At 40.8% G+C, this 23,870-nt stretch overlaps 1 protein-coding gene and 1 non-coding gene across 6 annotated transcripts in view; one reads left to right on the forward strand and one right to left on the reverse strand.

Annotated features, from left to right (window-relative positions):
• The window catches only part of AGBL4 (AGBL carboxypeptidase 4), a 1,471,661-nt gene that overhangs the window by 781,497 nt on the left and 666,294 nt on the right, over positions 1-23,870 (forward strand). The window lies entirely within an intron of this gene.
• On the reverse strand, positions 17,918-17,989 carry TRNAC-ACA (transfer RNA cysteine (anticodon ACA)). The gene has a single exon. It is a non-coding gene; the product is annotated as a tRNA-Cys (tRNA).

Genomic DNA, 23,870 nt, shown 5'->3' on the forward strand with positions numbered 1-23,870 from the left:
GTAGGAAGTCAAGAAATACCTGAAGAAACAGGCAACCTTGTCCTTAGAGTACATAATGAACCAGGCCAAAGACTATTAGAGATTTGCCAAGAGAACACACTGGTCATAGCAAACACCCTCTTCCAACAATACAAGAGAAGACTCTGAACATGGACATCACCAGATGGTTGATACTGAAATCATATTGTTTATATTCTTTGAAGCCAAAGATGGAGAAGCTCTATACAGTCAGCAAAAACAAGACCAGGAGCTGACTGTGGCTCAGATCATGAACTCCTTATTGCCAAATTCAGACTGAAATTGAAGAATGTAGGGAAAACTACTAGACCATTCAGGTATAACCTAAATCAAATCCCTTACGATTATACAGTGGAAGTGACAAATAGATTCAAGGGATTAGATCTGATAGACAGAATGCCTGAAGAACTGTGGACAGAGGTTCATGACATTGTACAGGAGGCAGAGATCAAGACCATCCTCAAGAAAAAGAAATGCAAAAAGGCCAAATGGTTGTCTCAGGAGGCCTTACAAATAGCTGAGAAAAGAAGAAAAGTGAAAGGCAAAAGAGAAAATGAAAGATATAAACATCTGAATGCAGAGTTCCAAAGAACAGCAAAGAGAGCTAAGAAAGCCTTTCTTAGTGATCAATGCAAAGAAATAGAGGGAAAAAATGGAATGGGAAAGACTAGAGATCTCGTCCATGAAGTTAGAGATACTAAGGGAATATTTCATGCAAAAATGGGCACAATAAAGTACAGGAATGGTATGGACCTAAAAGAAGCAGAAGATATTAAAAAGAGGTGGCAAGAATATGCAGAAGAACTATATTGTTCTTCATGACCCAGATAATCATGATGGTGTGATCACTCACCTAGTCGGACATCCTGGAATGGGAAGTCAAGTGGGCCTTAGGAAGCACCACGATGAACAAAGCTAGTAGAAGTGATGGAATTCCAGTTGAGCTATCTCAAATCCTGAAAGATGATGCTGTGAAAGTGCTGCACTCAATATGCCAGCAAGATTGGAAAATTCAGCAGTGCCCACAGGACTGGAAAATCTCAGTTTTCATTCCAATCCCAAAGAAAGGTAATGCAAAAGAATGCTCAAACTATTGCACAATTGCACCCATCTCACATGCTATTAAAGTAGTGCTCAAAATTCTCCAAGCCATGTTTCAGCAATAAATGAACAATGAACTTCCAGATGTTCAAGCTGGATTAGAAAAGGCAGAGGAACCAGAGATCATATTGCCAACATCTGCTGGATCATCAAAAAGCAAGAGAGTTCCAGAAAAACATCTATTTCTGCTTTATTGACTATGCCAGAGCCTTTGATTGTGTGTATCAGAATAAACTGTGGAAAATTCTTAAAGAGATGGGAATACCAGACCACTTGACCTGCCTCTTGAGAAATCTGTATGCATGTCAAGAAGCAACAGTTAGAACTGGACATGGAACAAAAGGCTGATTCCAAATAGGGAAAGGAGTACACCAAGGCTGTATATTGTCACTGTGCTTATTAAACTTATATGCAGAGTACATTGTGAGAAACCCTGGGCTGGAAGAAGCACAAGCTGGAATCAAGATTGCCAGGAGAAATATCAATAACCTCAGATATGTAGATGACACCACCCTTATGGCAGAAAATGAATAAGAACTAAAGAGCCTCTTGATAAAAGTGAAAGAGGAGAGTGAAAAGGTTGGCTTAAAGCTCAACATTCAGAAAACGAAGATCATGGCATCTGGTCCCATCACTTCATGGGAAATAGATGGGGAAATGTGGAAACAGTGACAGACTTTATTTCGGGGGGCTTCAAAATCACTGTAGATGGTGACTGCAGCCATGAAATAAAAAGATGCTTATTCCTTAGAAGAAAAGTTATGACCAACCTAGACAGCCCATTAAAAAGCAAATACATTATTTTGCCAACAAAGGTCCATCTAGTCAAGGCTATGGTTTTTCCATTAGTCATGTACGGATGTGAGATTTGGACTATAAAGAAAGCTGAGTGCCAAAAGTTGATGCTTTTGAACTGTGGTGTTGGAGAAGACTCTTGAGAGTCCCTCGGACTGCAAGGAGATCCAGCCAGTCAATCCTAAGGAAATCACTCCTGAATATTCATTGGAAGGACTCATGCTGAATCAGCTTCACTGATGCTGAATGAAACTCCAATACTCTGGCCACCTGATTCAATAACTGACTCATTGGAAAAGACCCTGATGCTGGGAAAGATTGAAGGCAGGAGGAGAAGGGGACAGCAGAGGATGAGATGGTTGGATGGCATCACTAACTCAATGGATATGAGTTTGAGTAAACTCCAGGAGTTGGTGATGGACAGGGAGGCCTGGCATGCTGCAGTCCATGGAGTCACAAAGAGTCGGACACGACTGAGTGACTGAACTAAACTGACTTAAGGAATGAGTAAGAGTTTGTTGAAATCGGAGAAGAATGGTGGCTCAGTAAAGTGGATATTTGCCACATTTTAATGAGAGGGGAAAATATTTTCTTCATCTCTTTATTCTCTTTCACTCTGCCTTGCACATGTTGAATGACAAAATGAAAGCCTGTGTGAAAAAAGCTTTCTCCTGAAGTTAGGGTGATGACAAGGCACACAATGTAACAGTTCAGAGAATTACCCTGAATGAATACTTGCTGTGAGAGAATCAATCTATTAGTTGCTGAGGGGCTACATTAGAAATGCAGACATGATAAAAATATAACTATGCATAAATATTTGTCTTCATTTGGGTCCTCTCCTGTGGAGAATTTCTAGAAATGGACTTACTGATTATTGATGTATTTTATTGAATCACTTTCCAAAAGGGTGTATCAAGCAAAAGAACAAAGGAACTCTTAGTTATTGATTGCCTGTTTTGTGTCAGTTGCTGTGATATCAGTTTTTAGATGTATCGTCTCACTGAAATCTCACAGTATTGAGGAATAATTATTTCGCAGAGGAGAAAATAAAAATTCAGGTAGATTAGGGGACCAACATTAGATCTCAGGTAGTAGATGAAGGAATCATGATTCAAATTCATATCAAACATTTCAAATCTTAAATTCAAAGAATTTAAGAATTCAAAGTTCAAAGAATTCAAAGTTCAAAGAATTCACAGTTCAAAGAATAATTCTATTACGTTGGTTTCGCTAGAATAGTAGATCTGTTTGAACCTTCATGAAAGATCAACCTGAAGGAAACTTGAACAAAAATATGAATGCTAAGTTGAAGGATTTATTTTTGCTCTCACAAGTGAGAACAAGGAACTATCACCCTTGATTTTTTGCAAATATGAAACATTCATTTATTTTATCATTTATTCATGTATCAAACACTTATTGAGAATGACCATGTCATGTGACTCATATATACTCTAGATTTATACATATAAATATGTGATATTTCTTTTAAAGTATCTCCAGAAATATATGGCAAACATTTAGGAGGGAACGTCAAATGCTGGAGAGAGTAGTTTTCAGGAACATCATGAAAAAGTGAGGTATGCCATAAAAATAGTCATCATTACAGTATTTATGGTACTCATTAATATAGTAACCAATGTTTATTGATTGCATACAGTGTATTGACCATAATACTAAATGCTTAACATATATTGTCTCCATGTTTACAAAATCCTCTGAGAAAGTTATCATTACCTCTGTTGCCCAAATAAGAAAAAATTAGGCTCAAATATATTGAACACCTACCCAAGATACTAGTTGACTAGCTGAGTAGTTTTATCTTCAGAGTCAAAAGCAAATTTTTGCAATGCCACACAATGACTTAGTGGTGTTTAGATGGCTCTTTCCCAAGAAGCAGGATCCTGGGAGGAACTGCTAAGCTCTAAGCAGTGAACAGTGAAGAGTAGAAGCTGTAGCTGAAGTACTGTATTATGTCACTTCTCTGTAGACATACTGCTGTGTGAGGAACTAAAAGGGAAAATTGAGTGATAGAGTCTTGGGTATGATGCTGAATCAAAAAGTCAAGTAGACCAACCAAAGGAATGTCCAGTCATAAAGGGCCAGACAGAGGGAAGTATAGAGTACATGTGCAAGCTCGGTCACTCAGTCGTGTCTGATTCTTTGCGACCCCATGGACTGTAGCCTGCCAGGCTCCTCTGTCCATGGAGTTTTCCAGGGAAGAATTTTGGAGTGAGTTGCCATCTCCTATTCCAGAGGATCTTCCTGACCCAGGGATCAACCCTGCATCTCCTTCTTCTCCTGCATTCGCAAGCAAATTCTTTACCTCTGAGCCACCTGGGAAGCCATAGAGAGTATGCAGGTATTAATTCAAGAGACAGAGATCAGAAGGTTAGGAAGTGCTGGTAGCAGTGATAATGACGTCAGCTAAATAAGCATTTTTCAATCTTTTAATCTGCATGTAGATTACCTGGAGATTTTATTAAAATACAGATTCTGATTCAGTAGTTTGGTGGTGAGACCCAAGATACTGCATTTCCAATAGGATTCAAGGTTATTACCAATGCTGCTGGCTTAAGAATCATGGTCTGAATGTCAAGGAACTAAAACATATTGAGTTTACTACATATCAGGAACTCTTCTATGAACTTATCATGTATTAATTCATTGAATTACCAAAATGACCCTATGAAATAAGTACTATTTTTACCTTCATTTTAAAATCAGGGAAACCTAAGAACCACAAGAGAGGCTAAGTATCTTTCCAAATTAATCAGTGGTGGAATCTGGTTAATAATTTAGGCAGTCTGACTCTAGAATCCATCTATGCTCATAAATATTATGTGTTATTGTCATATGAGAACAAAAGCTAACAACAAATTTTGTAATAGTTCAGTGCCAATAAGGGGCATGCCGCTACTTCTGCTGCTAAGTCACTTCTATTGTGTTCGACTCTGTGTGACCCCAGAGACGGCAGCTCACCAGGCTCCCCAGTCCCTGGGATTCTCCAGGCAAGAACACTGGAGTGGGTTACCATTTCCTTCTCCAATGCATGAAAATGAAAATGAAAGTGAAGTTGCTCAGTCGTGTCTGACTCCTAGAGACCCCATGAACTGCAGCCTACCAGGCTCCTCCGTCCATGGGATTTGCCAGGCAAGAGTACTGGAGTGGGTTGCCATTGCCTTCTCCAAATAAGGGGCATAGTAAGGGGCATTTTACAGGTGTTGGCCATGATAAGGAGAGAACAAATAATAATATAGTCGCAGCACAGAGTGTGGAAGAAACAGGATTTAAATCCAAGTAAATCTGATTGTAGAATCCATTATTTCTTGTTGATACTAGTAACATACTTCATGCTATACTCAACAAGAACCCACTGAAGGCCTCCAACATGCCAGAAACTAAGGACATAATTGTGAACAAGACCAGCAATGGCCCCTGCTCTCATAGAGTGTGTATTATGGTAGAAAGAAAAAAATATATATATATATATATATAATAGTTAACAAATATTGAGTGTTTACTATATGCTAGATCATGTTCTTTGGAAGGAATGATGCTAAAGCTGAAACTCCAGTACTTTGGCCACCTTATGCGAAGAGTTGACTCATTGGAAAAGACTCTGGTGCTAGGAGGGATTGGGAACAGGAGGAGAAGGGGACGACAAAGGATGAGATGGCTGGATGGCATCACCGACTCGATGGACATGAGTTTGAGTGAACTCCGGGAGATGGTGATGGACAGGGAGGCCTGGCGTGCTGCGATTCATGGGGTTGCAAAGAGTCAGACATGACTGAACAACTGAACTGAACTGGACTGAGATCATGTTCTTAGCATTTTATGTTTAATTATCATAATAGCCCAATAAAATAAGTACTAGGACTGATGAAGAAACTCAAGCATAGGGAAGTAAACAACTGCCCTAGGACCACAGTCAAATAGCAGAACTAGGAATTAAATCCAGGCAATCTGCCCTCAGACACTGTATTTAGTACCACTATGTTCTAGGCCTCTATAAATAAATAAATATAGAGTGTGAAATGAGCTAAGAGGGAACTAAACAAGATCCCAGTTAGAGGTAAATAGGAGACCTACTTTAAAGAAAGTGGACTGAGACTACCTTTCCAAGGAATACAACATTTTATCTGAGACCTGACAGGTGAGAAGCCTGTCATAGAGTCAGAAGAGCATTATGCATAAAGGAAACAGAATTTTTTAAGACTCTAAGATAGGAAAAGGCATAGAATATTTGAATAATTGAAGTGAACCAGTAGGCAAAAAAAAAAAAAAAGAGAAAGAAAGAAAAAAAAAGTGAATGAGATTAACCTGAAGAGGTAGGTAATATTCTGATTATACAGAGCCTTGAAGGCTGTGGAAAGGAGTTTAGACTTTGTTCTAAGTATGATAGGAAGCCATGGAAGAGTTTTAAGCAGGGGATTCACATGATTGTGTCTATCCTGAAAAAGATAATTCTCATTGCCAGGTTGACAATAAATCAGAGATTTCATGACAAGAGGCAGAAAAGATCATTTAGTAGCTGAGGGGAGAGATGACAGTGGCTTGCATCAGGTTGGTGGCAAGAGTTGAAAAAATGTGATTTAATAATAGAATTAACTACGAAGACCATGTGAAAAAGTGGTATGGTTCAATAAAAGGAGTCAGTGATCTGACATGAGTGGTCAGAAAACAGAGATGCCAGTCAAGAGACTCTGGCTGAAGATGGCCAATATGCAACTGATTTCTCCATGGGAATATCAGATGCCTCATGCTGCTGCTGGGAGAGAGGGAATACCACACCATTATCAGAACTGGCTCATGTCCTGCTTCAAGCTTCAAGCAGTTAACATCCAAGTCAATTTTAATGCTACAGAACCAAGATGCTCTTTGTAGTTCTGCAGAGGAGCAACACAGTCTACAAATTTCTGTACATTTATTGTGAATAGCTGAGAAATGCTAAGATAGAAAAAGGATGTGAAACATTCCTTATAAGTATCATACAACTGTAAATGTCTCATTCCTTTGCCTTCACACCTCATCATATAATGTTGATCAAAGAGAATAATTTGAAAGAAAGAGGAGCTACAATTTACCATCACATCTGAAAACTCAAATATATATATATATATATATTTCACCTCATTTCAGTGGAGGCACCATGGAATTATCTAAAAACATTTCTTTAAAACCTCCCCTCCTTGGAATTTTTTTTTTAGATTTGTATTTAAAACTTTGTTCTGCCACAAATTTTCTTTTTTTTTTTTTTTAAATTTTTTTAAATTAATTTTATTTTATTTTTAAACTTTACATAATTGTATTAGTTTTGCCAAATATCAAAATGAATCCACCACAGGTATACATGTGTTCCCCATCCTGAACCCTCCTCCCTCCTCCCTCCCCATACCATCCCTCTGGGTCGTCCCAGTGCACCAGCCCCAAGCATCCAGTATCGTGCATTGAAACTGGACTGCCACAAATTTTCTAGGTAAGTCACTTTATCTCTCTGAGCTTCAGTTTTGCTGTCTGCAAACCATGACCTAAAAGCCCTATTGACAGGTGGCTGTAAAAAAAAATAAAAATAATATTGCATTTCAAGTGTCAGGCATGCAGTGGATACTCAACAGTTGCTGGTGGAATTGAGAAGGAAACATTGTTCTGGCCCATTTGGTTCACAGGGGCTTGGGTATTTGTGATGGCCTCATCTATAGGAGGTGGAGAGGGGCTGATCTTTCAAACCTAAGAAAGTCTCAAGAAACTGAAAAGCCTAAGTGTAGTTAGCCCTGACTTAAACTAAATTCATTCAACAACCAACTAACATAAATTAATTCTTTAATTGGATTCTGTGTTCCAAAGTATCCTAGGCTAAAGGTTGAAAAATAATCTTTCAATTATCTTCTATTGATTATATTGTTCACATTTGATAGTAAACAGCCTTCAAAATGGCTCTTAATGATCCTCAACCTACCCTCTTGTGTAGGTCCCTCTCACATTGCACCAGAGCTAGTATATATGATAATACTTTTGATGCAAGGTTATAAGTGATGCTGCAGATTCTATCTTGATTCTCTCTCTGCCTCTCGCTTGCTCTCCTTCTCTCCCTCCATTGGATTCTTTGCTCTGGATAAAGCCAGCTGCTTTGTCAGGAAAACTTTGCAAAGAGGCCATGTGGTGAGGAATTGAAGCCTTCAGGCAATAGCCACACAAATGAGCTTTGGAAGTGGATCTTCCAGGATCAGAATTTCAGATGACTGCAACCTTGGCTGATAGCTTGACTGAAACCTCATGAGAGATCCTGAACAAAAACAATCCTACTAAGCCATTCTAAGATTCCTAACTCTCAGAAAGTGTGAGAGATAATAAATATTTGCTTTTATAAGCTAATATGTTTTAGAGTAATTTGTCACACAGCAGTATATAGTTTATGCACTATTTTACTACTCAAATCTAAGGATACTTGTCATTTACATTCAATAACCCTTTCTCAAAACTTTGGCTTAACTCTTATATTAGTATCTGGGGTTCAGAGTTTCTTATCTGTTTCCAGGCATGATTGTGGTCAGAATGAACCCAAATGTCAGGATAGGTGACTGTTACCCTGATGGTATGAGTAAAAGAAAATAATGCAATCCAGAAGCCTATGACCAGACTGATTTCAAATTGTTGAAGCTGCTGAGGTAGCAAACAAGAATCAGAGACTTAGCCGAGGGCCTGACATTTAGTAGGTACTCAGATTTCTACTGATGGAGATTCCTCACACTTGAGCCAAGTCAACTCATCTATAAGTAGATGGATTTGTCTGTCTTACAAAGTGCATGCTTCCAGATCCAGAATGTGACAACTGTACTAGGTACTTATGGGTACCTAGGGACTCTGAGAAGACCAGGAATGGTGTGTGTGTGTCTACACATCCTAAAGCACATGAAATTTTGCTTACGTGTATGTAACTCTACCAAAAATAAGATTTATATCCAATTGTTCTTTTAAATTCAGCCCAACTACCATGTTAGGAACTGATCTACTTTGCGAAATGAAGAGCATCTTACATGTGACCGCTTATCTGACTCTGGGCACCTTCTTTTTCATTCTGGAGCTGTTACTGAAGATGCAGAGGCAATACTTTCTGTGGCTACAATTTGAAGAAAATTAGAGTATAACCACAATATAGGAAAGAGGGCCCTGGCTAACACCTCGTTTGATGGGCAGGTCAAGTTTGACAGATCACCCAGGAAGGTCATGTTTGTAGCAAAGATTCCAAACCATATGCAGAAATGGGCTTTGTTAACACTGCCAACTCATCATCTGTCATGGTGGCTTGTTTTTACTAGAATTCTGTTTAATGTCCCATGTGGAGCTGAGAAGATGGCCCCCTTGGTCTTATTTTATCAGCCCATTTCCCTGTTTTTCTGAATTTTGGTATCTAGGAGTATTAAAAGATAGGACCCTAGAAGTCAGACTATGTGACTTCAAATCGGGTCTTCCACTTAATATCAGGGAAACTTGGGAAAGCCCATCTTCATCTCTCTAAGCTTTATTTTCCTGAACTGCAGATTGGGATAAAAATAGCTGTTATCTCAAAGGATTTTTAGAGTAATTAATTAATGCATATAAACATCTTCAAACAGTGCCCAGCACACTGCTGAGCTTTTTTTTTTTTTTTTTTTAATCATTGTTAGTACTATGAAGCAGCTTGGTGTGAAGGAAAGAACTTGGTTTTTAGGTTGGATGCAATTTTTGGGTGACCTTGACAAGTTACTCAACCTCTTTGAAACTCTGTTTCTTCATCTAGAAAAGGAGAAGATATTATCTACACTGACGAGTTATTTTAAGGATTAAATAAGATCATACGTACATAAGATCTGAGACATAGTAGGTAAAAATAAATTACTTTTCTCCTCCTTTAGCTAGGTTATAAGTGCTAACTCAGAAATCCGATATTTATGGAAAAATGGCATCTATTATTCTTAAAGAATGTATGAAGAAGAGTGCACTGTTCTAAGGAAAGAGGAGTGGTTCTATGTTTAGCATCAGATGGGCAAAAGCATTTAAGTTCATGGTTGGATGCTTTTGAGTTTTTATGAAAACAAATCCAGCAGATATAATTAAGTATGCAGCATTTGGAATAGAAGCAGGCACTCCTCTTCATTGTGTGGGCAATAAAACCTGGAAGAAAAAACAATCAATATGTTGGTTCAATTAAGTTTTCAGCTGCAAATAACTAATTTCAGTCCTCATGGTTTTTCTAGGGTCTAAAATATATTGCTTATTCTTCTTAAAATATTAATATAGCCCTGAATTATTTATTGACCCAAGAAACACTGTACTCTTTTAACATGGAAGAGAACAGAAGGTTATTTCATGTCAGCACCATAGAAGACAATAATAAATCTGAAATGTAAATAATACCTCTGAGAATAGAGCCTGGTTGAAGGCCAAAATGCGTAATTTCCAGAGTTTTTCTTTTGCCGTCAAGAAGTTGGAAAGCCAATGGAAAAATGCTATTCTGGGTTTCTGATTCTTTTAGGGTTGGCAGCATCTTGTGGGCTGTTTGGATTATTCTAGAATGTTTTGATCATTTATAAGTATACTCTTTAATTTCATGTCATTAAAAGACACCACTATAATAATAGCAGTAGCTATTATTTATTGAGCTTTTATTATGTCCCGGGCACTGTGCTAAGTGCTTACATACATTACTTCATCTATACTCTTAATTCCGTAAAGCAAGTACTATTGCTGTCCATATTTTATAGGAGAAGAAACTGAGATCCTGAGAGGTTAAGTGTTTTGAATCCCTGGCCTCTGACTCCAGAACTCTTTCCTTGATGAAACAACTTGCTGCTTTCACCCACAGACAGATCAGTCCCTCTTACCTGTCAGTCAACAGCAAAATGCTTGTGCTTCTACTATACTCTGCCTGGCTTTGTGGATGTTTGTTTATGTTGGCATATTCTACTGTTGCAATGGAAAGGGCAAGGTCTTTGAAATTAAATGGATCTGGACATGCTTTCCACATCTTCCTTTATTAGGAATGTTATCTAGGATTACTTAGTACTTAAATCCCCAAGGATAGAACCGTTATTGTCTCATTTTATCACCCAGTAATTTGGGACTTAGAAGGGTCAAGTTGGACTTCCCTGGTGACTCAGTTAAGAATCTGCCTGCAATGCAGGAGACTTGGGTTTGATCCCTGGGTTGGGAAGATCCCCTGGAGAAGGGAAAGGCTACCCACTCCAGTATTCTTGCCTGGAGAATTTTCCATGGGCAGAGGAGCCTGGCAGGCTACGGACCATGGGGTCTGAAGAGTCAGACGCAATTGAGCAACTAACACATAGATGGGTTAAGTACCTTAACCAAGGTCTAACTGCAAGTATGTGGAGGAGCTGCATCTGAACCCAGGACATGAGAATACTCCAAATCTCATGCTTCTAGTAATTTGTCCTATCTACGTTATTGCAAATATTCAGAGTTACAATTTGGTGACTGGAAGATTATCTAGAAGCCTCTTAATACTGCAGATGGAAACCAAGGCCCAGAAAGAGGGAGTGAGTTACTACTGGACATGAGACTAAAACTCAGATCCTAGACCAGTGTTTTTTCCACTGCTGCTTCTTACCTGCTCATTGGTATCACAGTATCATGGCAGACGCCTAAAGCTTAGATGCCGTTAGAGGTGGATGAGATGAATGATTCAGAGGGAGGTTGTGCTCACGTCATATGCTGAAAGTATATACTATGATTTCCATTTTCCTTTGGAATATATATATATATATATATAAATATATATAAATATAATAAATCTTTGAAAATGCAATAGTTCTATATGTAACTTCGGTTTCTGTCAGATAGATTAAAAGAGCCTCTTGATGGTGGTGGAAAAGGAGATTGAAAAAGATGGCTTAAAACTCAACATTCAAAAAACTAAGATCATGGCATCGAATCCCATCACTTCATGACAAATATATAGGGAAAAAGTAGAAACAGTGGTAGATTTTATTTTCTTGGGCTCCAAAATCACTGCAGACAGTGACTGCAGCCATGAAATTAAAAGACACTTTCCCCTTGGAAGAAAAGCTATGACAAACCTAGACAGTATGTTAAAAAGCATACACATCACTTTGCCAACAAAGGTCCTTATAATAGTCAAAGCTATGGTTTTTCCAGAAGTCATGTATGGATGTGAGAGTTGGAGAAGACTCCTGAGAGTCCCTTGGACTGCAAGGAGATCAAATCAGTCAATTCTAAAGGAAATCAGTTCTGACTGATGCTGAAGGTGAAGCTCCAATACTTTGGCCACCTGATGGGAAGAAGTGACTCCTTGGAAAAGACCCTGATGCTGGAAAAGATTGAAGGCAGGAGGAGAAGGGGATGACAGAGGATGCGATGGTTGGATGGCATCACCAACTCGATGGACATGAGTTGAGCAGCTCTGGGAGTTGGTGATGGACAGGGAAGCCTGGCATGCTGCAGTTCATGGGGTTGCAAAGAGTCGGACATAAGTAAGTTACTGAACTGACTGAACTCATCTCCATTTTATAGATGAGATTGGGAGAAAGAAGGTTAGTATTGCTGGGTTCCACTAGGCAGTGGTTTGAAATATTCCTATTAAGAAAGGCTCTGCTCCATCTCTTGATAGAAAATCTACTCACTCTGATAGATGGTGGTATAAGATGGTGGCATAAAGGAAGATATTGTGGAGTGATCCACACAGAGAAATTATTTCTCTTCCTTTTGGTCTCCTTGAAATGACTTTTATTTGCTGTGACTTTGAGTTTCTTTTCATCATTAATGGGGATATATTATGTGTTTAAATACTGCATTATTAATAATATTTGCCTGGGTCCAGTGTCATGATCAATTTTTCATGTGCATCATTCTTTATGCAATACTAGTTGAATTTCAAGTAGAGCCTTGTCTTTCCCTCTCCTCTCTCAGTGACAGTCTCCAACAAGGAGGATGGCAGCCCTGAGACTCCTAATCCACAGGAGAGATCAGAAATGCTCCCCTAGGTCAGCCCAAGATTCTTTGTTGATTAAGGCATCATGAGGCAGCTGTAAGCAAGTAATGTGTATCTTCTTAAAGCTGAACCTTGTACCAAAGGATGCAGGGTCAAACTCCTGAACGTCCCATAATATTCTGTGACTCTGTTGTCTCATCCAAGTCACCTCCATCACTTCTTCCCCACATTCCCCTTTTCATCTGTCCTTTTTCGAGCATTAATTGAACAAGTATAATATACCAGGCACTGTGCTATATGCTGAGGATGGGGACAGAAAAAATTTCTATTCTTAAATGTGCATACTCAATCGTTCAGTTGTGTCTGACTCTTTGTGACGTCATGGATAATCCACCAGTCTCCTCTGTCCTTGGAATTATCCAGGCAAGAACACTAGAGTGGGTTGCCATTTCCTGCTCTGGGGTATCTTCTTGACCTAGGGATTGAACTCATGTCTCTTATGATTCCTGCATTACCAGGCTGATTTTTTTTTTTTTTTTTAATCACTGAGCCACCTGGGAAGGACTGGGGAGACTGGTGTGCTGCAGTCCTTGGGATCACAAAGAGTCAGACACAACTTAGCAACTGAACACAACAACAAAAATCTTCAGTGGATCTCCCCATCCTGACTTTGAGGCAAGCAGAGAGCAGTGTGATTGACACTATGATCTAGAGAGGTACAGGGACATTTTTTTAAGTCTGTAGGTAGAATTTAAGTTTCTTTCTGCCCTGCATGATATTAATATTTATTTTTTAAACCCCATGTGAGTAAAATTTTACACTCTTTGGCCCAAATAGCTTCTTGGCATGTGGCCAGATCAGCATATTGCTTATCTCTAAGATCTCCAGGGAATATTTGAAATAGGGAACAGGTGTACTTACCCCCAAGTCTCACATAAATCTAGTTAACAAAAACAGCATTAATTTGGTGATTTGTACATAAAATTTATACCCCCTCCTCCCATCCTTGCCAAATACTCTTCTTCTAAGGATCCAGCCTAGGAAATGTGTGGGAAGCAGCTCTAGGTGGCCTTTGGTTAATAGCCTTTCTGATGCTCTTGATGCAATCCAGAGGATTATCTCCTTTTGCATTCTTCTGTTAATCTGTCCCAGGACTTGGAAGTTGATTGACTTAATGGGCTTGACTGGAGGTCCTTCAAGAAGAGAAACTGGTTCTGATTCATCTCTTAAAGGGCTTCCCTCATACCTCAGTTGATAAGGAATCTGCCTGAAATGCAGAAGACCCCTCAGTTTGATTCCTAGGTGGGGAAGATCCTCTGGAGAAGGGATAAGCTACCCACTCCAATATTCTTGGGCCTCCCTTGTGGCTCAGTTGGTAAAGAATCTGCCTGCAATGCGGGAGACCTGGGTTCAATCCCTGGGTTGAGAAGATCCCCTGGAGACAGCAAAGGCTACCCACTTCAGTAGTCTGGCCTGGAGAATTCCATGGACTGTACAGTCACAAAGAGTTGAATAGAGCGACCTTCACTTTCACCTTTTGGGCTTCCCTTGTAGCTTAGCTGGTAAAGAATCTGCCTGCAATGCAGGAGACCTGGGTTCGATCCCTGGGTTAGGAAGATCCCCTGGAGAAGGAAAAGAGTACCCATTCCTGTATTCTGGTCTGGAGAATTCCATGGACTATACAGTCCATGGGGTCACAAAGGGTCGAACATGACTGAGAGACTTTCACTTTCACTTTTCTTTCATCTCTGAAACCCAAGGTCCACCTAGAACAGTGACTAACACAGAGCAGACATTCAAGAGGATGTTTGAGGGAGGAAGGGAAGGGAGAAAAGAAGGGAAGGGGAGGGGAGGGTAAAAATGGGGAGAGATGGGAAGAGGAATAGAGGAAGGCAATATTCTCATTTCATTACCTACTCCACCAAGATAAGGAAGGTTTTGGTCATTCAGTGGTGATAGTATAGAGGATAAGAGAGAAAGTCTGAAGTTACTCAGAGAGAGAGAGTACTATCTATAACATACTGAATCACTTTAACCTTGAAATAGGGAACAGGTGTACATTAACTTTTTTTAAAGTGGGAATAATAACGCTACTTCTTAAACCTATTGTAAAAGTTAAACAAATGTATATATAAAGTGTGTGTGTATGTTAGTTAGTCATGTCTGACTCTTTGTGACCCCGTGGACTGTAGCTTACCAGGTTCCTTTGTCCATGGAATTCTCCAGGCAAGAATACTGGAGTGGGTTGCCATTTCCCTGGCAATCCACTTGCTAGGGGATCTTCCTGACCCAGGGATTGAACCTGTGTCTCCCACATTGCAAGCAGATTCTTTACCAACTGAGCCACCAGGGAAGACAGTGTGTGTATGTGTGTGTGTGTATATATATATATATATATATAAAACACTTGATATAATATGCCACATAGTTAAGTGCTCAATAAATATTACACTTTATTAGTATGTTTTGTTTTGTCTCTTTCACTCCTTATATTTTTCCTACTTCTTACCTTCACCCTGAGTTAGAAAATTCCTTATTTAGGAAGCTTTATCTCTTAAACCTAGCATTTTTCAAAGTGTTCTGTGAAACAGATGTTAATAGGTGTTACATAAAGAAAGAATTCATATTTTTAAAAATTTGAGAAGCTTGGATTAAAAATAAATTAGCAGGATTCTTTACAATAAGACTTTTTATAAGATTGTAATATGCTAATATACACAGTAAGTCTTTAGAGGGGGCCAGTGCATACAGCATTCCTGCAGTTATTTGACTATAGACACTCATTCCCTCCTTTCTTCACAGACTATCTTATGGAATTAGTGTTATTAAGGACTTATTTGCCCAACACTGCCTTAAAGAATTACCACACTTTTTTTCTGTTCCTGGTAGAGGACAGGACTCACAGATTATTTACTTATAGAAACACTCCATTAACAATTTTTTTTAACTATCAATGGGAAAGGAAAAAGATTTCCCTAAGCCTCCTAGGCTTTGTTCATGCATGTATCTTTTTAAAAGGCGTTTAAAAGTTTATTTTCATCCAGATATTCATTTAACTAATATTTCTGAGAATCTGTGTGTTGGACTGACCCCTGAAGGTCTACAAGTCCTATGCTTGCCCAGCTTCAAGACAGTAGAAAGAGCCCAGAGTCAGCAATATTAAACCTCAGTGGTTTAAAGGATAGGGAAGCTTACACATCTGAAACGAGGTCCTGAAGACACAACCCATTATGTGCAGTGGATGGCTGGCAGGAAATGGTGGCAGTCTTTGTTCCTGGAGGGAAGGAGAGATGGCCAGTTACTGGGGGAGTTAAGGTCAGGTTGGTTCATTAGTTACCAGGGAAACCAGCAGACAGGCAGGCCCCTCATGGCTCCTTTGATAAGAACAATCACTAGCTGGGGTCTGGGGCAAGTATATAGCAAGGCCAAACATGTGAGTAGGGTACAGGTAAAGCTGGCGCTGGTTGAGCAGCAGGATTACAGAGAGCAAGAGAACAGTCATCCTGAGTGGCCTGGCTATACATTATGTTTGCCATTCATAGTGCTGAGTTACTGGAGTGCAGGACTGATAGGAAAAAAAAAAAAACAACTTTCAGTTGCAGGTGGAATGATTAAGAATCTGTAAGGTAATATGGGAGCTCATTAAAAAAGCATTTAATATAGCCTGGAGGAGTCAGAGAAGGGTGCCTGGAGGAAGTGGTGCTCCAGATAGGATTTCAGGGGTCGGTAGGACTTAACCAAATGAAGGTGAGTTGTTGGGGAGAATGAGTCCATAGGAAAGAGGGAATATCCTGTGCAGAGAAGTAAGAAACACGAGTTGAAGGAAGTTCAGTGAGCTGAAAAAAGCACATGCTTATTGTAGCAAATTTAGAAAGTACTGAAAAGTACCTATGACTCAGGAAAATCCCCTTTTTCTCCTCTTAAAGACAACTCAAAATTTTATCCTATTTCCCCTTAGTCTTCTTTCTATGCATTTTCCCTTTACATATTTCAGCATAGAACAAATGAGTATACAATCTGTTTACCCTTAATAGTTTATTGTAAGTATATATCTAATTTGTGGCAGATTGCTTTGAAGTTCCACTTTCAGTCACTGATTGTGATACGCCTGTGCAGTTGAAACCTGTAGTGACCCTTTAGCTACAGCTATGATGAAGGGACAATGATCTTGCAAACTGTACGCAGAAGTGTTCCTTCATCACCTCTCTGATGACGAGACCCCACGGTTAAGCCACAAGCTGGACATATTTTATATCCACCTGTGTACACCTCTGGTGTGCAAGGCCCCAGGTAAATTTTTTTTCATGGGGCACCTATATACAGAAGTAATTTGATTAAATATTACAAAAATTATGAACCCACGTGAAGAACATGAATTTAGATGATGATTTAGACCAATGCCTAGAAAAAGAGAGATCGTTGGTTACTGTTCAACCAGTGAAGTGAAATGTCCAGACACCATCTTTTCATGTTCTGTATTACAAAATACACGGTTCCTGGTTAATTTCATATTTCCCATCTGGAGAAAAAGGGAGCAACACTGATTTTACTCATAATGCATGGCTCCTTGGAACATGTTTGTGTGAAAACAATATAGATCACCTTCTATCTGATGTTTCCTAATGCCCTTTATTTAATGCTGGTTTTGTTATTACTAATGACACTTTATCATTCATGGTGCTATTAAAGAAAAGAAAAAAAATTTGTGACGTTTGTTAAGGAATGGTAAAGGGACTTTATTCAGACGGTTACTACAATGGGGTTTTGTAAAGAAGAAAGATCAAATTCAACTCCAAAAACAATAAGGATAAGTGAGAATTTATATCCAAGGAGCAAGAGAGGGTGGTGGTCAGTGGACAAAAAAATCATAAATTACTAAGAGGAGACATCAGGGAAAAAGAAGTGAAGTGAAGTGAAGTGAAGTGAAGTCTCTCAGTCATGTCCGACTCCTTGCGACCCCATGGGCTGTAGCCTACCACATTCCTCTGTCCATAGGATTTTCCAGTCAAGAGTACTGGAGTAGGTTGCCATTTCCTTCTCCAGAGGATCTTCCCAACCCAGGGATTGAACCTGGGTCTCCCGCATTGTAGGCAGACGCTTTACCATCTGAGCCACCAGGGAAGTCCAGGGAAAAGTGGGGATCCTGTTTAAACCAACTGAACAAGATTCTTACTGATTACTGAAGACAGGTCAGAGAGATTAGATGTTACCTGAAGGATAATGGTAACATCTGATCAGATATTGTGGGTGAGCATGTTATTTTGGATTGGCGGGGGAGGGGGGGGGTTGTTCTGACTAAACTGTCTTAGCAGGGTGGATTCTGGCTAAAATTGGATAATGCAAATGATGAACGTGGAAGTCTCAAAGTCAGGGCCTAGTTGAGAAGAGAACTCAGAGGAGCCTGACCAGAGTTTGGTCCAGAAGAGAATCTTTGTTGTGTCTCTTATAAATCCTGGTTTCTAATAACCCTTTCAAAGTGTTTTTAAATGATGCTTTGTTGATGAACACAATTCTAGGATTCATTCCAAGTGTGAAAGAAAATGTGAATGTGATAATTCATGTTCTGGTCATGTTAAATGTGCCATCCAGAATTGTACAGAATCAGCATAGATCAGCATATCTTCTAACCATGTCTTTTCTTATCTCTTTTGCTTGAGGCCTTCATCACACTATCCCTAGAATATGTGCTCTTTTGATGTTGACTGGACAATGTTAAGTGCTTTCCATATATTGCCATCAGTAGGAAAAATAAGCAATGGACCCAGAACAGACCCATCATGCAAGGGAATTCTGTGCTCTTATGGCACACATTGAGACAGGCCTAGACGAGTACAGCGTTCAAACATGAATTGAAAACAATGAGGAAGATTTGTGGGAAATGCAGAACAACTTCAAAAGACTTCAGAGAAGGTAGGCATGCAATAGGCACAGCTACTTCTACAGAAGAGCCCAGCTCTGCTGTGCAGGAGGGGCGAGGATAAAGGATATCTGCTGCCACCATGCTGTCTTCAGTTGCTGCAACTCCAGAGACAGCACCATAGTTTCTGTGCTGGGCCCGCACCCACTGCTCAAGCCCAGAGGTCAGAGGCAAACTATGCTCCATCAGTAGACCAGATCCCTGAACTTGTCCTATAGCCAATATGAGTGGGAGTCACCCCAAATCATCATGTTAGCGTTATTCTGGTGGTACAATTTGCATAATCCTGTAAAAGAAAAGGATTTTCTTTTACATACCAGCTAAAAGAATCAGTCTGTTTTCTGAGCCATCCTTTTGGAACTGGGACCTAACCATGGGCCGTAGAACAACCCTATGAGTCCTGGAGCTCCTCAGTCATCTGGCTGTTTCTGCATGTGAGGAACAGAGGTAGAGGGTTTGAGAGCACCCTGAGGATGAGAAAGGGGAACCTGGACACCTGCCCAACTGTGACCCCTATCCCTGGTTAATCTCAGGCACCAGAGGAGAAGTTAGAAAATTTCAAGATAGACACATCTGATAACCAGGACCCAGCAGAACCAAGTCTGGGCTCAGGATATTTGCTTCTGCTGCACAGCCAGCCCAGGCACTGGGACAGGACTTAGCTAATTTTCAAAATTGTGAAACCAGACACTAGTCTGGTCTTCTTACCAAGGTCAGAAGGTGTTACTGAGCCTGACAGAAGTTTCAGTTCTGGCTTACTGACAAGTTTCAAAGAAATGATTCCTACCTCACCCTTTTGTGAGTATATTCACGATAGGTAGGATAGGTGTTGAGTGGGAGCTGAGTGCATTTACTTCAGAGAAACATGTAATTTCCATTGTCCTGAAAGAGAAAATAGCCAAGCCAAAGGTGCCATGTAAACACCCCAGTGACAGGCTCCTCACTTCACAGTAATAATGACAGTAGTAACAATAGTAATAAGTATAAGATTACAGTTTATTGGACATCTGCTATATTCCAAGAACTGTGCTGGATGTTTTATGCATATGTTACCTTTATCCTACTATAACCCTACAAAGTAGAGAGCACTTCCATTTGATAATATAAAGAAAATAAGGTTCATAGAGCTGAGGTGATTTCCCCAAGGTCCCTCAGCTGACGAGTGGCAAAGCCAGACCCACATAATTGTATAACCCAGGTTCTTAGTATTACCTCTTACCACCTTAGGTCAGTTAGCAAGTGCCCTCTGAGAATGCCGAAAAATATCCTGTCTGGGACACAGACTCAACTGCTACTGCTAAGTCACTTCAGTCGTGTCCGACTCTGTGTGACCCCATAGATGGCAGCCCACCAGGCTCCCCCGTCCCTGGGATTCTCCAGGCAAGAACATTGGAGTGAGTTGCCATTTCCTTCTCCAATGCATGAAAGTGAAAAGTGAAAGTGAAGTCACTCAGTAGTGTCCGACCCTCAGCGACCCCATGGACTGCAGCCTTCCAGGCTCCTCTGTCCATGGGATTTTCCAGGCAAGAGTACTGGAGTGGGGTGCCATCGCCTTCTCCACACAGACTCAAGGTGGTGCTCAAAAGGGGCCTGTAGAAACGAAGACTTCTCCCTGCCAGCCTAAGACCTGGCCAGGGTGCTCTGTCACTTCACTCCCAACCCACCCTTTTCTCTGCCTGAATCACTATCCTTCTTTGAAGTATGTAGGCTACCCACTCTTCCCAAAGCATACCACTGAATTTTTTTTTTTCCTAATTGCATTTGTACATCAGTATTTCATTCCTCAGTGGGCTAAATTTAGGTGTCTTCCCTTTCTTTAATGGGCTTACCTGGTGGCTCAGATGGTAAAGCATCTGCCTGTAATGAGGGAGACCTGAGTTCCATCCCTGGGTCAGGAAGATCCTCTGGAGAAGGAAATGGCAACCCACTCCTGTACTCTTGCCTGGAAAATTCCATGGACGGAGGAGCCTGGTAGGCTATAGTCCATGGAGTCACAAAGTGTTGGACATGACTGAGCAACTTCTCTTTCTTTTGGGCTTCCCTTGTGGCTCAGCTGGTAAAGAATCTGCCTGCAATGCAAGAGACCTGGGTTCTATCCCTGGGTTGGAAAGATCCCCTGGAGAAGGGAAAGGCTACCCACTCCAGTATTCTTGCCTGGAGAATTCCATGGACAGTCCATGGGGTTGCAAAGAGTTGGACACAACTGAGTGACTTTCACTTTCTTTAAGTAAATAATCATATGAAGCCTCCTAGCAGATGAGCTTTAAGCTCTTGGCTGGCCTTGAAAGGACAGTTTTCACTGAAAACCTGAGGGCAGCAACTTTTCTTATGAGGTGCTGTGGGAATTCAGAGACCTGGATGCTAAGCCACTGTGTGACCTTGGTCAAGTTAGTGCCTCTTTATGGGCCTGGGATTTGGGTGGCGTGGAGAGGATCGGGGATTTGGGATGGATAAGATCTAGTTGCAACTTGGTAACCTATTCTCTTTCTCAAACTGACTTGCAGCAGTAGCATCAAGTTGAGCACACACATCTAGGAATCCCCTGCTGTGTGATCACAGTGTGGTATAAGAGAAAGCACAGGTTTTGGGGTTACAAAGCTCTGGACTTGAATCCTGCCTTTCTACTTCAATCTGTATGGCCTGGGGAAAGTCATTTAATGTCTGCAGACATTTGTCATCCTCTGCTCTCTGCTTTTGGCCCTTCCCTCACTGAGGCTTCTCCCTTGCCTTGGCTGTTCCTCTGTCAGCTCCACGGCATCAGTTTTGTGCTGTGTTCAGCACTCCCAGCTTATTGAAACTGATTAATTATGACTCTCTCCATCCCCAGACCCTTCCTCCTGGCTCCCCAGCTGCTCACTGCCACCAAGCCATGCCTTTAGAATCAGAATTGTAGGTTGCTGGTAGTGATCACGGATGAGGCAGATGAGTGAGAGAGACTGTCACTGAAGCCAGACTGAAGCAATCATCGGGCCACACGGAGAGCCTAGTGTGGTCACCCAGGCACAACGTGCTCCCTGGATGGGGCTCTGGAACACATCTCAGTGTTCTGCTCGTGAGTTCAGAATAATGGTGCCCACATGCCAATCATATCTGATGACATGGGACACTTAGCACCACCATCCCACCTTACAGCCACCAACTCCTCACCCACCTGGCCAGACACCCAAAGTGGGTTCTCTTCTCAGCTGAGTGCTTCCTCTTTCAACGAACCTTTGTTCACTTATCTACTCAGTCTCCCATTTATCAGACACTCATCCATTTATTTAAATTGGCAGAGCTACTGGAATGATAATGTTACCCATACTTCAAATCAGCCCCAACAGGTTCTTCCTTCCCAGTGTTGATCCAATCAATAGAATGAGACCAGGTTCTGTTCAGAAGGAAAATTTCACTCTTTGACCAAAGAAGGGAGAGGTATGAGCTTGCATTCTAGAGCACAGACTCTCTGCTCTCCCAGACAGGCTCTGAGATAGGCCCCGGTGGGGGCTGCTTTACTGGGTTCTCTTCAGGGAGAAGGATGAAATTCTGGGGGGTTGGGCACAGATGTGCTGCTCACGCCCCACATCTGGTGCCAGGGCAGTGCCTCTACACATGAACCACCCTCACTGCACTACTTTGAGCTGCAGTGTCCTGTGTAGCACTTCTGTACAGACCCTGCCAGCTGAGGGGTCTGCACAGCCCTTTACAACTGGGAACTCTGGTCTGAAGGGCTAGGTGCATGGCCTCTGAACTCGGCACCTTGTGAGCTAGACTAGGCACAAAGGACAAGGGAAAAATGAGTTTATTTTATTACCAAGATTCCATTTTTATTTTTCCAAGAATTGTTAATGGGCTTTGCAGGTAGCAATAATTCCTAGTTTTTTCTGTCATCCATCACAATGCTAGGCACTTCACACAGATGATCACTGTGGTTAGGAGTGTTAGGTTCTGCAGTCAAAATACCTGTAACCAAATCCTGAATCTTCTTGTAACTGTGAGCTGAAGTCAAATCCTTAACCTTTTTGGACTTTCTTTTCCTCGTCTGTAAGATAAGGACACAAATATTACCTATGAGATAATAGGTATTTATATAACAAAAGAACTAGCATATTAAAAATGCTTAGAACTGGACCTGATACATAGTAAATAATAGAAATTAGCTATTATGACTAAAGCATACAGCAGTCATAAATACTAGTATTACCTCCATTGATGGTTATAGAAACTGGTGTGAGCAAAGTTGGAAAATCATCCAAGATTGAAGAACTGATAAATGGTAGAGTTGTAATTCAAAACTACAGCAGTCGTATCTGTGATCTCTAATTTAGTTGGCAGAGGAATTGGGTGCGGTGGCAAGGGTAAGAGAGAGGATTATCTAAAACAAGACAAATAAATGCTCAGTTCAGTCACTCAGTCGTGTCTGACTCTTGGCGACCTCATGAACAGCAGCACACCGGGCCTCCCAGTCCATCACCATCTCCGAGAGTTTACCTAAACTTATATCCATTGAGTTGGTGATGCCATCCAACCATATCATCCTCTGTTGTCCCCTTCTCCTCCTGCCCTCAATCTTTCCCAGCATCAGGGTCTTTTCAAATGAGTCAGCTCTTTGCATCACGTGGCCAAAGTATTGGAGTTTCAGCTTCAACATCAGTCCTTCCAATGAACACCCAGGACTGATCTACTTTAGGATGGACTGGTTGGATCTCCTTGCAGTTCAAGGGACTCTCAAGAGTCTTCTCCAACACCACAGTTCAAAAGCATCAATTCTTCGGCACTCAGTTTTCTTTATACTCCAACTCTCACATCCATACATGACTACTGGAAAAACTATAGCCTTGACTAGATGGACCTTTGTTGGCAAAGTAGTCTCTGCTTTTCAGTATGCTGTCTAGGTTGATCATAACTTTCCTTCCAAGGAGTAAGCATCTTTTAATTTCATGGCTGCAGTCAACATTTGCAGTGATTTTGGAGCCTGAAAAAGTCAGCCACTGTTTCCACTGTTTGCCCATCTATTTCCCATGAAGTAATGGGACCAGATGCCATGATCTTCGTTTTCTGAATGTTGAGCTTTAAGCCAACTTTCTAACTCTCCTCTTTCACTTT

The sequence above is a fragment of the Bos indicus genome, chromosome 3, assembly GCF_029378745.1.
Source record: "Bos indicus isolate NIAB-ARS_2022 breed Sahiwal x Tharparkar chromosome 3, NIAB-ARS_B.indTharparkar_mat_pri_1.0, whole genome shotgun sequence".
Lineage (NCBI taxonomy): Eukaryota > Metazoa > Chordata > Mammalia > Artiodactyla > Bovidae > Bos > Bos indicus.